The sequence below is a fragment of the Nicotiana attenuata genome, unplaced genomic scaffold (genome assembly GCF_001879085.1).
Source record: "Nicotiana attenuata strain UT unplaced genomic scaffold, NIATTr2, whole genome shotgun sequence".
Taxonomy (NCBI): domain Eukaryota; kingdom Viridiplantae; phylum Streptophyta; class Magnoliopsida; order Solanales; family Solanaceae; genus Nicotiana; species Nicotiana attenuata.
This window is the reverse complement of record NW_017675248.1, coordinates 20609-43311: the sequence shown is the minus strand read 5'-3', so window position 1 is coordinate 43311 and position 22703 is coordinate 20609. Positions and strand designations below refer to the sequence as shown.

The following is a 22703-nucleotide window of genomic DNA, read 5'->3' as shown; positions in this document are numbered from 1 at the left end:
TTGCAAGACCTTCTTTTCTTTTGGCATTAATTTTTTCAAGATTTATGATTAAAACACAATTTAATAGGACATTTGATATATAGGAACTTGAATATGAAAATAACTTTAAAATACAAATAATATTATTAGTAATTATTTATTGCGAGTAGCACAAGTTTTCTTTCAGGTTATTTTCTTATAGAAAAAAAAAATAGACTGCCTCTTTGACACATTACATTTCATACTCTAAATCTAATTTTAAATTCAAGAAAGTATAATAATTGAGATTTACTACTTGTTGTTTAGTTTCAAAAGTTGTCTGCTAATAGAACATAGTTAGTGCTTGAATTTAGAGACGAACGATCTATGCGCAAAATAATGTTTAGGTTGAATTTAAAAATAAATGACTTATGCTGCAAAATGCAAACATTGCATCATCTTGTCTAAAGCCAGTAGGAAAGCACTGTTTAATAAAAAGCCAGTAGAAAAGCATAAAACAATAGACAGATGCAATAATCATTTTCTTTCTGCACTTCTTATAACAATAATCGCCCAACAAGAAAAAAATATAGATTTTCTGTTCGAAAGTTAAATACTTTAAATCTGTGACGACCCAAAATTCATTAGTCGTAATGGCACCTAACCCGACTCGCTAGGTTAGCTAACAGTCACATAATAACTATGAAATCGAATAACGTGGTTTAACAACTCAACAACAAAAAAATATCATGAAATATCTGAGAACACAACCATAAGACTGCAAACTTGGTGCCAACGAGTGCACGAGCACTATTGAATAACAAGATACAAGCAAAATCCTCTAATACAACTATCTGAACAATATAACAGTAAAGATAGAAATAACTGAAAGAGAACTTCAAGTACCGCGGACGACGTAACAACTACCTCCTAGTCTCCCAACAGCTAATAGCAACTCAACTCTGGAAATTCCCTCGACCGGATGTACCTGGATCTGCACACGAAGTGCAGAGTGTAATATGAGTACAACCAACCGCATGTACTCAATAAGTAACAATACTAACCTTGGGCTGTAAGCAGTGACGAGCTCAGAAACAATAGTCGAGCTTAGAAACAATAGTCAAATGCTAGTATCGATAACCAGTAACAGCTTAGAATATAAAGGGAAATGAGTAGAAACAAGTAGGTCAATCATATTATGTTCAACTTATTCACATTTCAGGAATTTAGACATGCTTTCAAGTATAACTGTTAAAGCCCAACACAGATAAAGCATTTCATTTACCAGTTAGCATGAGGAAAGTGCATCTCTATGCCTACATGCCATGTATACATGTCAAATAAATAATATCATAGTGGATCCATCAAAATATTCACACTTAGCACGGTACGGGTGCATGGCATAACTGCCCATCATCAAGCACGTATATTAAACACTGTGCCTGCGCCCATTGCTGGCATGTACGACTCCGGAGGGGCGGATCCTGCCCAAGCACTAATCATAATCATATAGCCCAATAGTGAGGCCTGGTGCACGCGTCGCCTCAAAACAATAACGCTTAGCCCAATGTGGTCTTGGCCGCGTCACCTCAAAATTAATACCAAATCGGCTCTATGGCCCAACTCAGTCATTTATCGTTCAAGTCTCAGATAACATATCTCACAATACTTAGTTTAACAGTGTTACACATAAGAGATATCAACAACATGTGGGGAATCAAATAAGAAATACTGAGACAGAGACATCATATACGGATATAATATCATGACTGAGAACATGTGTACAATTAAGGAAAATAGCTCATAAACGGCAAGAATAACCCTATTAAGTCTCAAACAAATAGCACATAGCCTAGACATGATATCTAACATGAATCATTGATCAAATAGCCAAACAAATAGGTAAAACACGGGTAGAATAAGGTATGATAATAAAACAATTTTCGATAATTGTCTAAAAGCCACCTCAAACCATGAACACATCGGTGCACGTACACACGCCCGTCACCTAGCGCGTACGTCAGCCCAATACCTTTCATATAATGTAGTTTCCAGGGTTAAATACCTTCAAATCCAAGTTTAGATGTGTTACTTACCTCAAAATGCGCAAATCAATACTCCAAAAAGCCCTTCCTCCGCTAATTGGCCTCCAAACGACTAGAATATAGTCACAAACAACTAAATATCAATAAATAATGCCGTAGGAAATAACTTCAAACAATAAAGCTTCAATCTTTATCAAAATCGAAAAGTCAACCCAAAAAGTTAACCCCAGGCCCGCTCCCCGAAACCTAGTCAAAGTCACAAATTCTAAATACTCATTCAATTATGAGTTCAACCATACCAATTTCATCCAATTCCACCTAGATTCGACCTTCAAATCCTCAATTTTCGCTTTAGGAAGTTTTAACTAAAATTCCTCGTTTCTTCACTTTAATTCACTAATTAAATGCTAAAACAAAGATGGAATCATGAAATAATAATAAATCCGAGTAAAAAGACTTACGCCGATCCAAATCTTGAAAATCCCCTCCAAATCACCCACAACCGAGCTCTCTAACTCCAAATCTTGAAAATCCCCTCCAAAATAACCCACAACCGAGCTCTCTAACTCAAAGTGTGATATAATAACTCTAACCCTCGAAATGGGATTTTAAACAGTCTGCCCAGTCATTTCCCTTCGCGAACGCGGAAGATGCCTCGCGTTCGGGAAGCACAAATCTCACCAGCTGCCAAATCCTCCTCCGCGAACGCGACATTCATATCATGAACGCGATGACCACATCACCCCATGCTACGCGAATGCAAAGGCCTAAGGCCTGATGCCCCCCAACCTACCTTCCTTCACCGCGAACGCTGCTCCGTGCTCGTGTTCGCGAAGGCCACAACCCCCAAAATATCACGATCACAATCTCCCGTTTGCAAACACGAAGAACGTCCCACCAGCTAAGCAAGAAGACCCTACACGAACGCGACCCCTGTGTCACGAACGCGAAGAAGCACACACCAGACACCAGCTCAGCTGTCCAAACATGATGAAAATGGTCCGAAACTCATCCGCAACACGCCCGAGGCCCCCGGGACCCCGTCCAATCACACCAATGTTGATACCCAATTTTTTCCTATATATATTTTAATATGCAAAATACCTTCAAAATATCATATGTATGCATATATAAGTATGTCCAAGTGTATCATTACTTTTCCTTATTTTTTAAAGGTTTTTGAATCAATTTATTCCCCTATTTTATCCATAAAAATCCAATAATTATTTTTTTTAAAATATTATTTTTTGGTGATTCACTTGTTGTACTTTTATATCTATGCTAAAAGGGAATTTTTGCATATTTTTTTACAAATTTATTTAGTATTTTTAAAAGCTAAATTGCATAATTGCAATATTAGCCTCTTTTAGGATTTAATTACGTTTACATTTACAAAAAATTAANTTTTCTTTATGTGACTTATCTAATATTACAATCCTTTAACTCGACTATGGCTGAAACCCTAACTTTTCAAAAGGTTTCCTCACCTGCTACTGTGAGACCTTTGCATGTTTCTAATACTCTATTTTCTGCACTGTTGATTCAATGTGACTTGACCTACTTTATTACTATGCTTCGAATGTTTGCTTTACTACTGAAACCTGGCTTATTTCTAGCACTACTGCATGCTTGTGATTATCTCTTCTGCCAATGTGCTTGGCCTCGCATGTCTGATGTCTTCTGTTCACTCTGTTTATATACTAAAGTGCAGAAGCATGTTTTTCTTTGACTGACCCTAATCGTGTGACTGATTTCAAAGCTTTTCCTTTATGAACCCTAATTTCACTCGCCTGTTTGGAATTGATTGATTCTTTTCCCTTTACTGTGATATTTTGCCTTACTGAATCTTTTCCAAAATAAGCATATTTCTGTACTTAGACTTGATTACTTACTTAATGCTTGTACTACTCTTTTTATGGCAATAATCAGTCTGTTTCTAAATTGATATCTTTCCTTATTTGAATCTGTTACTACCCGTTAAACAGTGATTTCTTAATTAAAGGGAATCACTTGTATAATTGATTCTGACTGTTGATTGTTTCCATATTTGTATTAAAACTTTACTTATTACCTCTCCTTCACTCGTTTTCAAAAGCTATAAATACCTTGCACTCCTCTTCTTTCAAACACGAACGAACCACTTGAGTTCAGAACACACACTTCACTCAAAATTCTCTCTCTTTTCTCTGTTACTACTTGTGTTGCTGCCTTGTCTAGCCCGGCTGAAAGCCAAGGCTAGGCTGTGGAAATTTGCTTACTTTTCTTTCTGCATTTGCTTCTTTACTGGTATGTTCTAATTAATCTTCAAGCATCAAAAAACATATGTTTTCTTTACTATTGCCTTCACTCTTGCCTGTTTCCTGCTTGTGTTTAATCAAGTTTCATTCCTAAAGCATGCTGTAAATCAATGTGTTCCTTTATGTATAAATACTCTGTCAGTCATTTGATTATGTGATTATGCCTTATGAATCCCAAACCCCCATATCCCATATGTGTTTGTATTCTCTGGTTGGTTTGAGGGCATGTCAGCATTAGACATTGTTGTGCATGACCCAAACCTGACCCTCCCTGGGGTCATATGCTTCATATCCCCTCTATGTGTTGTGTTCTTTGGCTGGTTTATGGGCATACCAGCGCCATCTATTGCTGTGCCTGCCCAAACCTGACCCTTCCTAAGGTCATATGCTCCCTGCAATGAATTCCCAAACCCCTGACCCCTTTGTATAAAAATGCTGATTCTGTGTAGTGTTAGCTTTACTACTACTATTTTCCAATCACCCTTACCCCTCTCTATTCTCCACTCAGTTTTAAATCTCTGTTTCTGCACTTCAATTATACTCTTAGACTTAGGTTCAGCCCCTCTTGTGTGAGCCTTGCCTTGGGACCCATGAGCTCCTTCTGAACTTGGACACATAAGGGCTGGCCCTTCCACACTGCACTCATCTCTATCTGGTTATGCAAACTTGGGTGTAAGCACTACCCGGGGTCCCTTGAGACCCTTAGGGAACTTTGACACACTCAAGTCTGAGAAAGGCTTTGAAACAAATGGCATTTGAGGTGGTTTATTCCATAACTCAGAGAGGAAGTCAAGAATCAGGCTTCCACTGGTTGTAATCCCTTTTTTTACACTTTTCTGATGTAATTCATTATTTGGTCTGTAATAAGTTGTAATAAATATTGGGGTTGGTTAGTGGAAAGGGCTGGGTAATTATGCATGCTTAACTATCAGAAGGGTAGAGAATATGCCTATGGGGCCTTTTTTTAGTTTGCATGTTTAACTCTGTATTTAGAGAACCTGTCTATAGGACATGTTTTAAATTCTGCATTAAAATAACATGCCTATAGGATTTGTCTTAAATTCTGCATGTTTATTACCACACTTAGACACCATGTTCTTAGGATCTAATTGGTTATAATCCGGCATCATGTCCAATAGATTAAAATCAGTACCTTTTCATAGAAATCATGCCTATAGGAATTTCAAGCAAATCCTGCCTCTTTCGTTTCACGTTCAACTAGATATCATGTCTATAGGAATTAAAATTAGCAATAGTAGATATCAATGTCTATAGAATCTGAAACCAGTCTAGTCTAAAATCAGTTCAAGTTATACTGTTCTGAACTAATTTTTAAAACAACTCTCTCTCTTCTTATTAATACGATTTAGAAAGCATGTCTATAGGATCTAAAATCGTTTATTTTAGAATTGTTACTGCTTTGCCACATTCTGAATCAGTAACAGGTATCATGTTTATAGGATCTCACCCAAACACTTAGGCAAGCCTTAGGTGACAACAAATAAAATTGAACCCGCCTTTGTTAATTAGTAACTGCTGCAACCGGCAGGCAGGCCTGATTCAGACTTCTTATCTGAGTTATGTAATAAACTGGTCTGCCTCAACAATTAAAACTCCCCTTGCCTTAGTACTTTAGATTCAGACCCTGACTGTGTTTAAGTCATGCTATTTATGTTCTTTGCTTTAGGAGGTATACATGAGCCTTTTAGTTGTTTACATGTTTCCCCCTTTATGTGCAGTCCTATGTGTTTTTGTATGTCGCCTTAGCTTTTTCACCTTTTGAAACCTAAAAGTCATCCTAATATCCCTCCCCTTTAGGAATAGTAGTCCTAAGTTCCTCCGGGACTGATAGGAATGGGACGGGTAATAGCATGCAATAGTGGTCGTGACCAATCCGCGCTTTAATACCTCAACGGGGTGGGAAGGGTAGATATGGATATGATGACCGGTGCGCTAATACCACGTGTAGCCCCTCTTTTGAGGAGTGATTACCGGGTATTGCATTGATGTGATCCATATTATAAATAAACCTAGGACCCCTTTTCTTTTCATTTGCCACTTCTTTTCAAAATCCGCCTTTTAATAATTGCTCTTTCGAATTTTATGTNTCTCAACTCTCTCTGAAACTCTTATAAACCCTAGCCGCCGCCATCAAACTACACCCTAATCCATGGCCTTCCGTGGTCATTTGAGACCTGTACCAGCTTTCCATGGCTTCTATGTGTTTGGTTCTGTGGTTTCATGACCAGAATTCGAAGGAGTTTGGTCCAGTCCTTGCTCGACTGGTGTTCATGGCCTTTCTCCGGCCAGCCACAACCTTTTTCGGCCATTTATGGCCTTTCGAGGCGGGTCCTTGACCTTTTCTGGTTAGATCGTTAACTTTCGAGATCTTTCTCGTTTCTTTTGGGTTTTCTAAAACCCTAATCTCTAAGATCTTTCGATTGCTTTCAGATCTACCTTAGATCTGTGCTTACCATGAACTTTTAAGCATTTTTTTCTCGAAAGTTCTTCAACATTGCTTTCAAAGCAACTCTTCATTGTTCTGATTAGGGTTTTCCTTTAAGTTATTTCAAAAATCTCTTCTCTGATTCTCGATGTTGTTTTATGACTTTACTATGAACTGTTTGTTATGCTTTCCTTCTACTTGAGTCAGCATGTTGAAAACCCTAATTTCTTTTGGGTCTCATTCGAATCCTGAAGCTGTTTGTTTAAATGTATACTTGTTTAACTAAGTTCCTCGTTCTTGTTTGACTTATTTGTGTTACCATTTTTTTTTAAAAAAAAAACTCGATTGTTGTTGAAAAGCCCTGGGTCTTTGGGTCTGAAATCGTTTGTTTGAGTATTTGACTCGACTGAAAGCTTTTGTTTTAGACTTTCTTTTCTTTATGTGACTTATATGATTTTACTATCTTTCAACTTGACTATGGCTGAAACCCTAACTTTTCAAAAGGTTTCCTCACCTGCTACTGTGAGACCTTTGCATGTTTCTGATACTCTGTTTTCTGCACTGTTGATTCAACGTGACTTGACCTACTTGATTACTATGCTTCGAATGTTTGCTTTACTACTGAACCCTGACTTATTTCTGCCACTACTGCATGCTTGTGATTATCTCTTCTGCCAATGTGCTTGGCCTCACATGTCTGATGTCTTCTGTTCACTCTGTTTATATACTAAAGTGCAGAATCATGTTTTTCTTTGACTGACCCTAATCGTGTGACTGATTTCAAAGCTTTTCCTTTATAAACCCTAATTTCACTCGCCTTTTTGGAATTGATTGATTCTTTTCCCTTTACTGTGATATTTTGCCTTACTGAATCTTTTCCAAAATAAGCATATTTCTGTACTTAGACTTGATTACTTACTTAATGCTGGTACTACTCCTTTTATGGCAATAATCAGTCTGTCTCTAAACTGATCTCTTTCCTTATTTGAATCTATTACTACCCGTTAAAAAGTGATTCCTTAATTAAAGGGAATCACTTGTATAATTGATTCTGACTGTTGATTGTTTCCATATTTGTATTAAAACTTTACTTATTACCTCTCCTTCACTCGTTTTCAAAAAGCTATAAATACCTTGCACTCCTCTTCTTACGAGGAACGAACCACTTGAGTTTAGAACACACACTTCACTCAAAACTCTCTCTCTTTTCTCTGCTACTACTTGTGTTGCTGCCTTGTCTAGCCGGCTGAAAGCCAAGGCTAGGCTGTGGAAATTTGCTTACTTTTCTTTCTGCATTTGCTTCATTACTAGTATGTTCTAATTAATCTTCAAGCATCAAAAACAATATGTTTTCTTTACTATTGCCTTCACTCTTGCCTGTTTCCTGCTTGTGTTTAATTAAGTTTCATTCCTAAAGCATGCTGTAAATCAATGTGTTCCTTTATGTATAAATACTCTGTCAGTCATTTGATTATGTGATTATGCCTTATGAATCCCAAACCCCCATATCCCATATGTGTTTGTATTCTCTGGTTGGTTTGAGGACATGTCAGCATTAGACATTGCTGTGCATGACCCAAACCTGACCCTCCCTGGGGTCATATGCTTCATATCCCCTCTATGTGTTGTGTTCTNTCCAAGTCAATCATTTCATATTGCTCCTACAATTCTTTAAATTTACTGGTTTCCCTGGCTCAATTTCTTTTTTTGGCACCAATGTGAGAACATTTGCTAGAATTCTTCTTGCTTTTTTAAAAGTGATTATGTTTTACTCTGTCCTGTTGGGAGGAATGTAGTGGAAACGAATGCAACCTAGGAGCATTTATATAGAGGAAAGGATAATTAGGCTTCTCTATCAAAATTGATCTGAAAATATGGTCATAGATTGCAGACACCATAAAATTCAAAACAGTACCAGTATTCGGGAGATTTATTCCAAACTGCAAAATAATAATTGTAAATACGAGTTATAGATACTACTTAAATACATGTAAACTACTATATAAGTCGAAAGATAGAATGATACAAAACTTTCCTCAAAGTTGTTCAAAGAAACATGTGTCTTCTTATTTCTTCTTTCGTATGTTTACACTATTATGAAGTTGAGACGTCTTCATCATTTAGTGCCGTTCATAAAAGGGTCCTCTTTTATAATTCTTGCTTATTCAAAAAAGTCACGGAGCATTGAAGCATTTTTAATGCAAAGTTAAAGGGTGAAACAAAAACCCAAACGTTAAAATAGGCAGTAAATAAAGCCGAAATTTATATATCAAACTTTGCAAACATAAGACAAAGATTTGTCTTCAAACCCCGGAACAAGAAAGGGGTAAACCAACCGATTATTGACGAAAGGAACATAAGCGGCGGAGTTATCATCTTAATCTCTTTTTTCAGAAGATTCAGAACTAAATTGAAAGAACAATTCTTATTTTTGAAGCTTAAATGAAAAAAGTTGACCGGAGTTTGACTTTTGAGTAAACAACTCCGGAATGGAATTTTAATGATGTCAATAGCTTCGTATGGTGGTTTCGGACTTATGCGTATGTCCGGATTTGGATTTGGAAGTCCGTAGGTCAATTCGCCACATTTGGACGAAAAGCTGGAAAATGAAGTTCTTGAAATACTCATAAATTCGACCGTAAGTCGATTGGTTGATAACGAGGTCGGATTTCGATTCCAGAAATTGGAACAACTCCATTACGTCATTTATGACTTGTGCGCAAAATTTGAAGTTATTCCGGATTGATTTGATACGTTTCGGCGCAAAATATAGAAGTTGGAAGATTTGAAACTCATAATTCGATTCGATGCGCGATTTGTAATTTTGGCATTGTTTGACGTGGTTTGAAGCCTCGACTAAGTCGTGTTATATTTTGGGACGTGTTGGTATAATTGATTAAGATCCCGAGTGTTACACCCCAAGTTTTCATACGTGAGAGTACGTCGTAAGTCATTGATGTAAGCTCGAAAATGAGATTATCTTTGGAAGCAAATAAAGTAAGTTAATCATGTTACCTTGGAGGTTACAAATATTTAAGATCATGAATAACAAGTACCAAAAGGGTTGGAAAGCTTAGTCGCTAAACAAATTGAAGAAAATAAGTTTCGTCGAAAATCGACAAGTTTGGAATGTTATAACATATTCTTTTTGGGTGAGACTAAGGTGATTAACATGATGAGGAGGTTAAGTTATGATTTATTGTAGTCGTATGATAGTCGTGTGTTATGTTTTTAAGTCAAACGAGTTATGGAACAAAAGTTAGCAAAGGTCATCACAAGTTGCATTTATAATGTGCTGAAATTTAGGTCAAATGTAGTGCGCTTTTCTCCCAATATACTTGGAATAAATGGATGATCTACATATCAAATTGAAGATCTATGAGTCTAGTTTCTAACGCATTAAACCGTTCATCAATACAACATCGGAGTAGAGAGATATTCGCATTTTCGCGAGACCGCGCAAGCAGCTCCCAATGGGACCCACTTAGGCGGTGGTCGACCTACTTCACTTTATAAACGATTTGGACGCCTATTTTTCACTTATTTTCAACTCAACTTCGTCTCCAAACTTCTCCTAACCCTTCTAAACAGATTCCACAAGGGTTTGAAGTGATTACACCATATTTCAAATCAAAACTTAGTTCTAGTGAAGAACAACACCTCTTTGAGGTTGTGTTGTCATTGAGGATTGTTGTGGGCTGTATTTGGATGAAATTCCAAGTTGTTGCTGCTGTCTAAGGTGAGTATAACAGCCTACTAATTGTGCTTAAGCTTGCTTGTATGTTGGTTAAGTTGTTAGGATGATAAACTACAAGATAGTACTTGGATTAGCTTAAGTCACTTCTATGGTGTTGTATTGCTATTGAGGGTTGTTGTGAGCTGAATATAACTTGGATTTCGACTTGAAGTTACTATAGGAGTTGTGTGTATTATGTTCTTGCATGTGCTTAAGGTTATCTTGATGTTGATTAAGTTAAATGGATGGAGTAGACATGAACTAGTGAATAAAGCTACTAATTGAAGATAGTTGGAGTTGAGGATTGTTTCCTTTGTTATAAATATATGTTATAAGGATGGAATCATTGATGAATGACTTCATTATCATGTTAATGATACTGTTAAATTAATGTAAGAAGTCTATAAGGGGTGATATTGGTTATACGGATTCCAATCGGAGCTTGCCGCTCGTCGTGAAGTAGTTGTGACTTGTTGTTGTTATATGGTGTCTTGTTATTGATATTTATAGGTTGCTGGACTTCCCTGGCTGTTGTTGTTGGTATATGGTATTGGAGGAGGCCCTTGTTACAAGGGAGATGCTGCCCGAATTTACGTAGACGAGATACTAGCTTAAGTTACAGACTTAGCCTTTGTTCAACACTGATTTTGAATCTCATTATGCTATGATAGATCGAGTTGACTTGTTTGAAGAGTTGCTTGGAAGGTATTAAGGACTCAACATGTTTAAGGTATGTTAAGGCTCTTCCTTCATTCTTTCGGCATGATCTAAAGTGAAACGAACATAAACGATACGCTATTTCATAATGAATCTACTCCTAGCAACTAAGGTTGTCCATGTTATTCTTTCCTTACAAAGTTATTCCAAGAAAGTATATATGATCCTTGAGTCCTAGTGAAGTTCATATTGATGGTATGATGTCCATAATGTTAATCGATGGTGCAATGACCTTATGTCACTCCAAAAGGTTTAGAACGTGACTCCATGAGTCCAGCATGCACTATATATGTATCTACTTTACTCTACCGAGCTGCGCTATAGTCGGCCGGGTATGGCACCTATTGTGCAACCACTGATCAGTTGGGTTTACCGAGCTCCACGTGGCCGGGTACGTTTTTTTACCGAGTCCTCTTTGAGGCCGAGTATGATATGATGATGAGGATGCCCACAGAGGCGTATGTTTTTAAAAGTTTATGTATATATATGTATTATGCATTTCATGTCAGTAGCCCCCAGAGGCACTCAGATGTTACAAGTTGTATCTCCTCTATCTCTCTTTACATTACTGTTCTTATTTATGCTTTCCTGCCTTACATACTCGGTACTTTATTCGTACTGACGTCCCTTTTGCCTGGGGACGCTGCGTTTCATGCCCGCAGGTCCCGATAGACAGGTTGACATTCCTCCTAGTAGGCTATCAGCTCAGCGAAGGTGTTGGTGTATTCCATTTGCTCCGGAGTTGCCTATTTGGTCAGTATGCTTTGGATATGTATTGATTGGTATGGCGGGGCTCTGTCCCGACCTTTATGATTTTATGTACTCTTAGAGGCTTGTAGACAGATGTCAGGTGTATGGATACTTGTATGGCCTTGTCGGCCTATGTTTTGAGTTTACAAATGGTCATGTTGGCCTTATAGGCCCGTATGTCACATGTATAAGTTTGTATATCATGCTGGGTCATCATACGTTAAGTATTCCCTTATGTTTTATTCTTGTTATCTCATGAAGGGTTTTCTAGCTCATTTACCCATGATAGTATGATAAGAATGATATGTTACGTTGGTACTTGGTTGAGTAAGGCACCGGGTGCCCGTCGCGGCCCTTCGGTTTGGGTCGTGACAAAAGTGGTATCAGAGCAGTTCTGTCCTAGGGAGTCTACAAGCCGTGTCTCGTAGAGTCTTGTTTATGGGTGTGTTGTGCACCACACTTATAAGCAGGAGGCTACAGGGCATTTAGGACTGTCACTCTTTCTTTTTACTCTAGATCGTGTGGTAGAGCTCAGTTGTAAGAATTCAAACTTCTAAATTCTATTTTATCCGTAATACAATGATCCCTACATCGAGAAAGATAGTTGGTTAAAGATTGAATGTGGCTCTGGAAGAGCTGAGTTAGAGGAACCCGATTTTGCATCACACTGATGATGAGTAAATGTAAGTTCTTCAGCAGATCATGTGTCTACTAAGATGTGTGAGCTTCTTGAGAAGGAGCCCCAAGGCATGGATATCTATCCACCCATATGGTAAAAAGCAACAAGAGAATCAGAAGGTAGATACAAGTTTCAACAAATAAAAGAAGCAAGGTGGCGAAGGTTACGAGGTACCAGTTAATGAAGGTTCAGTATTTACAATTCAGGCAGAGAAATACATGCATTCTGAGTTACCTTGAACGGTAACAGAGTTATATACAATTGACCACACCCATCTCAATTATGCCCTATGGGAGCTGACAAATATAATTTAAGAGAATGATGTAATATGAGGATCAAGCTGGGATTAGTGTAACAAAAAAATTATGGATGGATTGTTATCATTAGCTAACATTTCCGAAGGGTAGTGCAAATGTAGTAATAGATTTCCTTGTGAGACACCCAGATGGCCTTTGTATAAAAATGCTGATTCTGTGTAGTGTTAGCTTTACTACTACTATTTTCCAATCACCCTTACCCCTCTCTATTCTCCACTCAGTTTTAAATCTCTGTTTCTGCACTTCAATTATACTCTTAGACTTAGGTTCTGCCCCTCTTGTGTGAGCCTTGCCTTGAAATTCAACGTCAAACCAAGTCGGGCCCATCTGCAAACAAAGGTTGGTCTCCCTAATCGTGGCCTTTTGGGACCCATCGAATGCTTTCACATTCGTAGTTCCTGCTCGTATCTCATGCAAACCTTTACCCAACCTGTTCAAACTGGTCAGCGGACATATGTTGAGACTCGAACCCCCATCTATCAGGACCCTGGCGATGAATTCGTCCTCAAATTGCACTGTGGTATATAGTGCCTTGTTGTGACTCAGTTCTTCTGGTGGCAATTCATCTTCGTGGAAAGTGATCTTATGGCTTTCCAATATTTGCCCTACCGTATTGGCCAGCTCTCCACTGGTAATGTTGTTGGGTACATAAGCTTCGTTCAACACTTTCATCAACGCATTCCTATGCGCCTCGGAATTCTATAGTAGCAATAGAATGGATATCTGAGTAGGGGTTTTGTTCAGATGATCAACCATAGAATATTCTCTTGCTTGAACCTTTCTCCAAAGATCATCTGGGCCAGTTTCAATGATAGGCGACTTGGAAGCGGCTTCTTTACTTGTTCCTCCCAAATGCTCGGGTGTGTGAACCCTACCAGTTTCGGTCATGCCTTGTGCTGCACCTGTTTCCTCCATTTTCCCCTTTCCTTTCCTTCTCGCCTCTGCAGCATAGTCCCATGGTATAGTATTGGACTTAAAGGACGGTGTAGGTGCTACCGTCATGGTGAAGGGTGTGGTCACTTCCACCTCAAACAGAGTTGGTGTGGCTGAGGGCATTGTTACTTCAACCTCAAACGGAGTCGGTGTGGCTATTTCAACCTCAATCGGTGACTGAATCTGCACCACAATAGCTGTGAGAGTGACTGGAGGTATTTTAGGTTCGTCCCCTTCACGAATGAGCCTAATTGACCCTTCCGGATCCCATTCTTCATCAGTTTCTATCACATTTACCTCCTCGCCCCTGTGATCCGGGAGAGTATTGTTGCAGACATTAGGTGCAACCTCTTTTTCTTGTATAACCTTGGTGTCAATTAACGTCTGGATCTTATACTTCAAAGTGGGACATTCATCAATAGTATGACCCTTCATGCCCGAGTGGTAGGAACATATCTTGTTTAGATTGACCTACTGAGAGGAGTTTTTCATGGCAACGACAGGAATGGGAGTGACATAACCGGCAGCCTTTAGTCTTTTATACAACTGGTCAATGGGTTCAGCAATAGGAGTGTATTGTCTGGGTGGTCTGCGGTCGGAATTTGGTCTGGGTTTTTGGTAATTTTGGCGGGCTGGTGGGGATTGGTAGTATACTGGCTGGGTGTTATAAGTATGGTAAATGGTAGCAGGTTGTTAGTATCTGGGAGGTGAAGGCCGATATATGGGTGGGGGTGTTTGGTATGTAAGAGGAGACTTTGGATCTTGGGCCACCATCACTGCCCCTACTTTCTTCTTTTTAGAAATACCGCCTGACTGCAAAGCTTTGTTTGTAGCCTGGAGTGCCTTAAAATTTATTACCATTCCACTCTTAATCCCCTCTTCTATTCTTTCTCCCAATTTGATGATGTCAGAAAATTTATGGTTTTCAATAACCATTAGTCTCTCGTAGTACTACGGATCCTGGGCTGGGACAAAGAACTTATTCATCTGATCTTCTTCCAGTACTGGCCTTACTTTTGCAGCTTTAGACCTCTACCGAGTAGCATACTCGCGGAAAGTTTCTGTTGGTTTCTTCTTAAGATTCTGATTATAGAAGACATTTGGCGCATTTTCCGTATTGAACCTGAACCTATCCATACAATTTGATGCCATGCTTACCCAGTTAACCCATTTCTTCGGGTTTTGACTGATGTACCAGGGCAGGGCGTCTCCAGTGAGGCTCCTCATGAACTTCTTCATGAGGATTCTTTCATCTTTACCAATCCCTACGAGCTTGTCACAATATGTTCTCAAGTGTACCTTCAGATCACCTGTCTCGTCGAACATTTCGAACTTAGGAGGTTTGTAACCCTCTGGTAGTTCTATGTCCGGCTGGATATACAAATCCTCATAATTCAAACCTTCGACGCCTATACTGCCTTCAATACCTTGGACTCTACTAGTAAGTTTCTTGAGTTCCTCACCCATGTTCTTGATAAGGAGGTCCTTCTCGGCGAACTCCGTTGTGTACAGGATATGTTGTGGAGAGTGGGGTAAGGTTTCCACGTATATGGGGTTTCTTTGATGGACTCTAGGAATTTGGGCGTAGTGATGGTCGTTGGTTGAGTTTTGGGGATTAAGGGTAGGTTGTGGTGCGTTTTAAGGAGTGTGGTAGGTGGTGGTTTATGGATACTGGGTTGGATGGTGATGATGTTGTAGAGGGGTCGGTACTAGCAGAGGATTAGGATTTTGAGGAAGTGTGGCATACTGATAAGGTGCGGGAAAATTTTGTTGGTTTTATGTGTTCTGGGGGGTGCTGGGTTTTGGGCGTTTTGTTGGTTGACGTCGAGGACGTTTAGGGTAAGGGAAAGATTTGCCAAGTTCCGGACCTGCTCAAGTTCCCTTTGTAACTCCAATATCTTTTGTTCTAACCGTAAAACCAAGTCATTCTGTGTCGGAGTACTCCGACCATCCGAAGTCTCGACATTCTCTACATGCGTAGCGTTGTCTTTCCCGATACCGCTCATATCATCCATTCTGGGTTTTCCTTGCTTTTAGTATCACTTGGAGGAGGAGGAGGTGGAGGACCTCTAGATCTGGTATGATATGCTGATGATGCCAGTATGCACCAACCAACCTTAGGGGATGGGAATAAACAAACAAAGAAAAGAAGAAAATAAAAAGGTAAACAAGTCAGTAAGGGGTGTTAAAAGGATGTTTGCGGTATTTAAACACATATTGCGGAGTTATAAATTTGCGTCCTAGTTTGGGGACCTCATTGTGCCCGAGGTAGGCCTAAGCGACATATATATTTGGAGAAAATCGATGCCAATAACTGCGTAATTTCATTAATATAGTGAATGGACCAAATCTTTACTAAAACGATAATAATTATAAAGAGTCACTAATGGCATTTGCCTTATTACAACCAAAGTCTAAAACGAGTCTAGAAAACAAGTAAAAACATCATTCTTAATCTATTTGGTCCCAGAGGGACCTTCTCCATGTTTGACCTTCTTTGCTCCATCGATCAGATTTCCCAGGTCGCGCATGTCCATCAGCAGATACGCCCTTGCTAGATGCCCTCCTTCGTTGCCCTCTGCATCCTGACAGTCCTAGATCCTTTTCCTCATCTTCCCTTCAAGCTCCATCAACACCTGCTCCAAATATTCCAACCTCTCTATTGATTTAGTAGCGATTTCTTTCCACTCGTTGATTGTTTCCATGTCTACTTTATATTGTTCCAAATGCCTGGCTTCAGACTCGAAAACCCTTTTGTGCAACATCCTGTATTTGACTTGTGCTTCAGCAGTGTCATCTATAACCCTATTCTTTAGATTAATCCCTGGCTTGACATCCCCCGCTATATCATCTACCAACCATGATGGATAGAAGTACACATGGCCGACATGATACCGATCTGGCTCGATGGTATCTTTCTCCACAATGATCTTTTGATGCCACATGTGTTGTGCCTCGAACTTGAACGGAATGGCGTTCCCCTGTAGGTCCGCTTTGTACTGAACCATTTTAAAAACTCGTGGTATAACCTATTTTCTCCCAGCCTGCCTCATAACCCTGATAATAGCATAAGGATAGATCCCCCTGAATCCGATTAGCACTAGATGAGGAGTATCTCTCGACGTGATGATGAATTCACTACTAGGGAACCACTCGAACATCCAATGTACCTTGTCATCAGTCAGATTGCTGAAGAAATGTACCCAACTCATAGCGTTTTCTGGTTGCGCAAACCTATTTGGGATAAAAGTCATTCTCTTCGGATGGTGATAGGCTATGTGGTCACTCCATGGTCGTCGCGAAAGATCTTGACGATATTCTCCTCTCTGAAGGTGTTCCAACAACCATACTTGCAACAACAGATTGCCACCCTCGAAATGCCTATCCCCGTTTTTGCAACGGTCTAAAGCCTGGTATATCTCAGCCAAAATCATAGGGACAATAGTATAAGTTTGCCCCTCAATCCCCTCCATTAAGGTCTTAGTGACCATAACTAGGCGAGTGTGGATCCTTTCTCCCTGTATTGAAAATACCAGCATCCCCGAAAAGCAAAAAATGAATACAAACACTCGGCGGTGAGTCCAACCCAAAGAAGTGATGGCAAACTCATCATGATAAAGGCGATATGACTTGTTGTGCCCATAACGCTCATAAAGGAAATTGAATGGTATGTAAGACTTCTTCAGACAGACTAACTCATCATTTTTCCTAAAACCTATCATTTTCAAGAAACCTTGAGAGGTGTGATTTTCCGGTACCAACAAACAAGGGCTATCCCATGGGAGCCCAGCGAAGCCTCCTATTTCTTCTAAAAGGGGAGTCATTTCTATGTCGCCAAAACAGAAGACGACTCTCTTCTCATCCCAAAAGATGGTGGCGGCCTCAGTTAATACATTGTTTGGCTGAATGTATAACAAGGAGGGTAAATTTAGAGGAATCTTTTCACATGATTTTTGTCACTTGGTGAGATATTTTCCCACAAATCAAGTAGCAAAGGTTGGATATTTTGAACCATGCCGAACCTGGGGACTTCGTGCCTCATTTCTGCAAAATAAATAAAATTAGCCCTTCCCCCCTCTGGATTGGCTATTTACACGTCAATGACCAACATATTGGCATGTTTTCTCCAAATAATGCATAAACTGTGATTGTGTCCATTAGAATTATGGAAATCCCGGTGGACTTTGGACAAGGCTTGCCTTAGCGAGTTATTACGCCGATAGCGTTTTAACCCATACTAGGTTTGGACATGATGCATGCACAGTTAATATTAGAATGGGGGTATCTGGAAGAGTCTAGACCGGTACCCTCAAGCGGGCAACTTGAGAGGGAAAGGCACGGAACCATCGACTGCACCGCTGATCGACTAGTTTTACCGCAAATAAGCCTTTCCAAATTTAAAGGGTGATTTAGGAAGAGCGCGGACACTCATCAAGCGTCGCTATGGTATTAATTATACACGAGTGGAATATGATATGGAGCATGCAGTTATGCAAAGATAAAACAACATGTTGTCAAATATTTTCCATGATGAAAACAGTACATGCAGTATTAAATGAAACATGAAGACATAAAAAGAAAGGAAAACAAGGAAGAAGTTAGTTCGCACAATGTGGAAATTGTAATAAAGTAAACAAGGGAGTGAGGATGAGGAGAGACATGGTGTAACAATTCTTAAAAAAATATCTAAAGGAAAACGCATGCTATAACCAAATTGAGCGGAGATCTGCATATTAATGCGAATTCAAATAAAGGGAAATGGGAAAAGGGTGTACATGTAGCAATAAAAGGGAAACAGGAGCGGGATATTCATGTAATAGCAAAAATAATAAAAGACAGGTTTATCAGAGAAGACTAATTCATATAGGCCAAGTTCGCTTATGGTAAGAGCCTAAAGATGTCCCCAGCAGAGTCAACATGCTGTCGCGCCCCTTTTCTCACAAAATCGAGTTTCGACACGTGACAACTTTTTTAAGGAAGGTGTTAAAAGAGAGAGTTGCCACCTAACGGTTTGAGTTGCGTTAGGGCACCTATTTGCAAATAACTCTGGTTTAACCAGTTTGCGTCACCAAAGATCGGGTAATGACTCGAATTACCTCGAAGAGAAGGTGTTAGGCACTCTTCGAGGTCCACAACTGTGGTCCCGGCCAAACTCGAATTATAAGAATTAGTCAAATAAACAGATAGAAAGACAAGAAGTTTGGGCAGTTATTATCAAAAGTCCTTGAATAAACACCAATAATTGATTTAAAGATAAGATGGAGGGTCCTAAATTTTTTAGCCTAAAGGATCACCCCGTGCAACATAAATAATACTTCGTAGCTCCCTCGAGATGGGGTGTTACTCGTATTATTCAGCGGGCACAGACTATCATCTCCAGCTATCCGATTACTATCTTTAAGTTTGTTACCTAGAGCGCACTAATTGATTCTAAATCGTGTCTTATGCGTGCACTACCCGTCCCATGCCTATGGTCCAAGAGGCGTTTGGACCTCTATTTTGGATAGTTCTAGACTTAACTTAGGCTGCTAAAAAATAATAAAACTAGGCGACATACAAAACAAGTTGGACTTCATGTAAAGGCAATTAAGGGCTCAAGTTAGCCTCCACACTTAGACAACAAATGCACGCGAACAAATTCTCATATTAAGCGTTAGACAGTTTCAAAATTGAGCCAAATTAAAACCATTAAGCCCTATAGACATGGTTTCTATGTGACCTCGTGCAGACAGTTTCAGATGCAAGGTGCCATCTTATATACATGATTTCTAAATAACTATATAGTTTAGGGGAATCTGGTATAGCATGTTGATTATTGAAATTACAAATTATACGTGATTAAACCTATAGACATGATCTCTAGGTGATTTACGCAGTAATTGGCAATGATGACTGTTTGAAATACTCAGAATTACTCAGTTTGATCATATAGGCATGCTTTCTAATAGTGGCAGAGCTAAGCAATCAAACAGTGTTTGAAAGCTTAATATTAACACTTTAAAGCAAGTGATAAAATCCTATAGGCAGGATTTCTAACGATTAGTAATTGAAATTGACATTTTTTATGTGACTCGACAAGGAGTTCGTGTACGCGGTGTGTACTACGAGACTTGTTGCAGAAAGAAGACCCATGGTTATGCAAATGATGACAACTATAAAGCGGTAAAAACATAAGGAAAAGCGATAAACAAATAACCAACAAAACAGGAAATAAGACAAACAAACTAATTAAACAAAGCAAATAAAGAAAACAAACACCTCAATCGAATACCCTAAAAGCCAACAAGATCAAGTATCAACTCGAACCTGTAACTCCCCAGCAGAGTCGCTAAAGCTGTCATACCCCTTTTTTTTTACTTCACTAACCCTCTTAAAATAATAAAAAGATTTTTGAAGTTCAAAAGGGTTCCAATTATGAAAAGTGACAAAAATATTGTGTTTCAAAAGATTTTCAGAATTGCCACCTGACATTTGGTTTCGGTGTGCCAGGTCACCGATTTTTTTTTAAAAAAAATAACAATTTCCCTTAAAGACACATTTGACTCTCAAACCAGTCTGCACTAGAGATTCTAGATAAGGGGGTTCATTTGACTCGGGGAGAAGGTGTTAGGTATTCCCCGAGTCCCGTAACTAGTACGGTTGCGTACATGATCAAGTCAACTTTTAGAAATACTCAGATTGAGGTAGAAACACACAAAAAGCGAAAATAAACATAGAAAAGGCTTGAGATCGTCCCCAGCTAATAAAAGAAAAATAAAAAAAGAAAATTAAAATCCTATGCTAACCTACACTATACTTCCTCCACAGTGTTCGTCACGGCCTCCAAATACATGTTTTACGGGGCATACCCCGGATGATAATAATATATACAAACTCTACGGGGCATTCCCCTGAATATAGACTAAAGGGAACAATCTCTTACCTCGGAAAAATGAAAAGAAACGACCTACGGTTTGCCTACCCAAGTGTGGTCGGTCTAACATGCTCTTATCGGGCAAGATAACAAAAATAAATAAAACTAAAAGAAATAAAAATTAATTTCATGCCCATTCCCAATCCTAAAATATGAGAACGATTAATTACTAACTTTGGTCATTTCCCACTCCCACGACCCAATTCAGCCAAAGAAGCACGCAAACAGTTGCGATCCAATTTTAATCTTTAAGAGTTCTATCTTAACTCTCGTTAAACCAACTCAATATAGTTCTAGTGGAACATAATATAGTTTATTTTTAGCAGAATAAGTCATTCTTTGTCATCCAAATAAACCAAAGACATGAAGGTGCTAGTTAAATTAAGAATTGTGAATGTAACAACTTGAAAACCACATAAACTATTTACTCAAGAAAAACTATAAGAATATGTATTTAATCATATGAAGACAGAAATGCAGAAGCTGATTTTTGAAGTAAATGCATACCTTTTAGCTTATTGAAAATACATTTTTTGCCTCTTCTTCAACGGTGTTCGACAAATTCTCAATAGAACTGAAAAGTGATTGTTTCACTGCTTTGAACTGAAAAATGTGGCGAACGGCAGACGGGGGCTCGAATAAGCGACAGGAACTCAAATCGGAATCGACCTCAGCTCAATCGAAACTCCATCTCGCCACTAGTGAACACACAAGTTAATCCCACAGCAAAGGCTAAAGCAACGTAAACAACCCGAGAAGCAAGAAGTTGACTGGATGATTCTGGTGCTAGTAATACAACGGACACAATGTAATGAAGGGAGTGATTATAAAAACATTGTACAATGCTAATCCTGCCCCTGTTTTTGTTCGTCCATTTCCTCTTTTTTTAGTTCGTGGGCGTTTTCTAGTTGAGAAATGGAGATGAAAGCCTGGTCTTGAGGGAAAGGGAGGTGCGGCAGATGTATTGCGTGGTGTGTGCGGCCAGTTTTCCGGTGAGCTTTTTGTTTTGGAGATTAAAGGTGGCCGATGGGTGCTCTTCTTAGAGATTCCTCCTAGGATTTTTTAGCGAAAGAGATGGGGATTAAAAGGGGGCAGATGTCTTTGTCTTGGTTAGGTTAGTGGGTCAATTGGGTATTGGGTTCAGAATTCTTAAAACTGGGCCAATTTTATCTAATTGAAATCCAATAAAAGTAACTAACCCAAAATCATTCTTTCTTTGGATGAAAAATAAGAGTATTATAAAATACTAATAAGGAATAATGAACTAAATTGAGGTAAACCATAACGTAAAGTGTAACTTTCTTTTTTTTTTCTTTTATATTTTCAAGGACTATACTAAATAAAAGTAAAGAAAAGTAAGTTAGAATCATGGTAAGTTTAAATTAATATCACTATAAAGCGCTAATGACCCTAAGTAAAAAATAAGAAAATATGTAATGAACTATTTTTGGTATTTTCGATTTTATGTTTAAAACTTAAATTAAAGATAAAAGTATACTAAAATTTCGTAAAATCAAATAGGTACTAAAAACACTAAGAAAACTAAAAATAACTCTTATAACAGTGTGGGCCAAAAATCATGTGCTTACAATTTTTATGTTCTGTGCCAACCCACCGAGCCTTTGGTGATCGGCCTTCACATGCTTACAATTTGGACATCTTGCCACAAAGTCCGCTACATTCCTCTTCTTACCATTCCATCAGTAGACTTTCTTAAGATCATGGTACATCTTTGTAGAGCCCAGGTACACGGAATACCTAGAGGCGTGAGCCTCGGTCATGATTCTTTCCTGGAGACCATCTACATTTGGAATACACAGTCGCCCTTGGTACCTTAGTGTACCATCATCCATGCCAAGAGAAAAGGCCATGGTCTTATGTTTATGAATCCCCTCGTTCAATTGTACCAACA

At 38.9% G+C, this 22703-nt stretch overlaps 1 long non-coding RNA gene across 2 annotated transcripts; it reads right to left on the bottom strand.

Annotated features, from left to right (window-relative positions):
* Positions 1-605: 605 nt before the first annotated feature.
* On the bottom strand, positions 606-21906 carry LOC109219859. 2 transcript variants are annotated; one of them, XR_002066999.1, is made up of 3 exons: positions 21299-21906; positions 2055-2115; positions 606-952 (listed from the first exon to the last, which is right to left on the bottom strand). It is a non-coding gene; the product is annotated as an uncharacterized LOC109219859 (long non-coding RNA). The 2 variants fall into 2 exon arrangements; XR_002067000.1 differs by lacking the exon at positions 2055-2115.
* Positions 21907-22703: the final 797 nt, after the last annotated feature.